Raw genomic sequence first — 3,199 nt, 5'->3', positions numbered from 1 at the left:
AAGTGCAATATGCTAATTAGACCGGATGTCCAAAGCCGGGGCTGTGAGGGAAGCCGGGATCCCGGGTGCCAGAGGGAAGCCAGTGCCAGCAGCCTACTCTTGCATGAATTTCGTGCATCGGGCCTCTAGTTAATGAAATAACTTAAAAGAGGAAAACAGAATAAAACAGGAAACTTCCCACTAAAAGGGTTCAAATGGCTTTCCTTTGAGGAGAGTATACAAGCTTAAGAGGACTTTGAGATGTTGTTTTGGACCATTTCAAGACATTCTTTTTTTTTTTAAGACATTCTTTTTGCTTATTTCTCAGTCCTCAGCTGTGTTCTTCTTGCCCATGTTATTACATAGCTAAGTTGTAGATTGATATTATTGGTTCCATTTGAACTGACAACCCAATGCCCTGACCCAACCGCTGAAGGGTCCTGGCTGTGACTGTTGAGTGTGTGCCCATTTTCCCAAAGCCCTTTGGGTTTAGTTCACACTCCAGCAGGCAGCACAGCTAATCTGCAGCAGGTGCAAAACATCCCTTTCAAACTCGGGTTCGCCTGCGGGCCCAGGGGTGCCTGCCTCCCCACCACTCCATGACCCTCAAGACTGTTCTGCATCTTCCCAGGGTCGGTCTGGGGATCCCTCCTGCGACGGGCCCCTGCGGGTCTGCTGGTCTCCAGGAGGAGAAATATCTCCTCTAGTCCACTTTTGGGGCCAGAGGGGTGCACTAGACTTCAGACTGTAAGTGTCCCTTTGCACTTGACCCCTGTGCTCACCACACCCAGTCCTCCCTTCCCTCCCTCCATACACACAACTAATCAGGTAAAGGTGGGTGTGGAGTGGCTTCTACAGCAATTCCCCAGGCCAAAAACCCAGCCTGGATCCGCAGTGGCCTTGCTTCTGTGGCCCAGACCCGAGTTCCAGTCCTGTCTCTGTCCTCAAAGCAAGTGATTTGGTCTCGCTAAGCCTTGGTTGCCTCAATGTGAATAATTTTGTACCCACCACAAAGGACCCAGGGGTCAGTGAGATAAGGAAGGCAAAGGGCTTGACAGAACTCCTGGTGCTCAGTAAACTCTCAATAACTAAATGCTACCCATTATTATTCATTTATGGCAATATATCTGCTTTTTCCACTTGACTGTAAGCTACTGGAGGACAGAATTTAGCAGCACCTGGCACAGTGCCTGGCACAGTGGGTGGGAGGGAAGTGGCTGACTGAGACCCTCAAGTTCATGGGGGAGATGATGGAGAGATAGGTAGAGCAAGGGACCCATAAAGACGGTAAATCTGAGACAGTCTTTGAGCTGAAGGCAAAGGAGACATGAGGGTGTGGCTGGGGGATGCCAGGGCAGCAGAGGGCAGAGCCTTGAGAGTCATCCACTCTCTGTACAGCTGGTTCCTGCTGTGTCAGCATGAGAGCAGGACCGGTCTGGTCCTGGAAAGGTGGAAATGGGAGGCTCCCATACAACAAACCCCCGCCCTCTCCCAGTGTCTTTGAGTTTTAGAAGGAACCCACAGAGATTCAGAACATGCAGGTTCCCAGAGCTACTATCTCGAGGCAGGAAAGAATGCCTCTCAGAGCAGGAAGATGCCATTTTCTGGATTTCAGCTGGCCTGCACTTTAGGCTGTTAATGGAGGTTCACATAGATAATAAAATGCAACAAATTTACATCGCGGAAAAGTCTGGAGGACATGCTTGGGTGAGAACAAAGGAGCACCGAGAAGGCGAGAGAATTGCAAACGGATCTTTCATATTTCATTTTCTGGGTAGTTTCTATATTTGGTCAAAGCAACTTCCACTATGGGGACAAAAAGACTTGGAATTTGGAGCCCAGACACCAAAAGGCAATCTGACTCAATATCTAGAGCTTAATTTTGTTTCTGGGGCCCGCAGAGCAGCAGGCTGTGTGCAGCGCTGAGGCAGTGTGGTCCTGTGGTGGTAAGTAAGCCCCACCTCCCAACGCCTTTCTAAGCAGCTCACCCTTCTCCATTAACCAGAAGGAAGGCTGGGAACGAAATCCAGGCAGATTTGAAGGCGGATTACCTTCCTCATTATTCCGCGGAGGCTGAGCTGTGTGGCTGCTGTAGTTTTAATTACACATTTGCTTTTTCTGGGGAAGACGAGCAAAGATCATATTTTTCAAAGTATCAACTTGTTTTCCATTAGACAGTTGTTGTAACAAGTTCTTTCAGCTACACGTTATGTCTTTAGGAAGGGGGTGCTTCAGATGGCGCGCACTAGCACAATTTTGTGGCTTTTAATTACTGTTTTGTTCTTTTGTGGGGTTTCAGAGACTGGCGCCTCGGCACGATTAGACCGTCTCCTGGGCCCGCCGCAACCACGCACAGCCCAGAAGGTGGCGCCACAAGGCAGGTAGTGCCAAAGGAACCGCGGGCTTGGGAGTCCAGGAAAGGCTGGCGTCCCCCAACTTCGGACCACGGTTCCCAGCCACCCGGAAATAGAGAGAGAGAGCAAGTCGCCACTTCCGACTTAAAAGAAGAAATTTCAACCATAGGGTGGAACAGGGTCCTGCAGTGCAAAACTGTAAAGCAGGGTTACGTGCATGAGATAAAACTTTTCTATTTGTTTCTGTAAGTTTACCAAAACTTGTAATATGGAGATGACTCTCTCACCTAAGTATCATTCCATTTCCTCTTTCGTAAAAACATAGAATTTAGAGTTAACATGCACTTTGAAGACCATCTGGTCAGTCTAGCTTTCCAACCCAGAGAGGAAATCCCCATGATGACTTTTCGGGTGTCTAACAACACACTCTCCACGTGTCGGGAAAGTACGAGGGAAAATGATGTCAAATAGTACATCAATAGCAAGAACACCTTTGAGTTTATATAGCTTTTCTCTCAAGCAACAAGCTCTATCGTTTAAATACCATCTAATTAATTGTCCTAATATCCCTGCGGGTTGGTTAGGAAGCAGGTATTATTATACAGTACGTGGTTTATGGATAATTTAAATCAATTGACTAGTCAAGTGCCCAGTGGCTGACAAGAAAAGGAAGTGCCAGACACTTCGAGGAAAAGCGATGCTAGAACCGGCCCGGCTCTGATTAATGTTTGAAAGCTGACCTCACTGGAATTGGTTGGTACTTGTACACAGAAGGGGAAATGCCAGTCTCCGTCTTCACGCCTTCTGTCCCCCAGCCACCGGCCACGCTCACGCCCCGCCCCACTTCCAGCCCTCGCCTCGCTGCT

This window comes from Myotis brandtii, unplaced genomic scaffold (assembly GCF_000412655.1).
Source record: "Myotis brandtii unplaced genomic scaffold, ASM41265v1 scaffold112, whole genome shotgun sequence".
NCBI classification, from domain to species: Eukaryota; Metazoa; Chordata; class Mammalia; order Chiroptera; family Vespertilionidae; genus Myotis; species Myotis brandtii.
The sequence above is the reverse complement of the archived record's forward strand: the minus strand, read 5'-3'. Positions refer to the sequence as shown.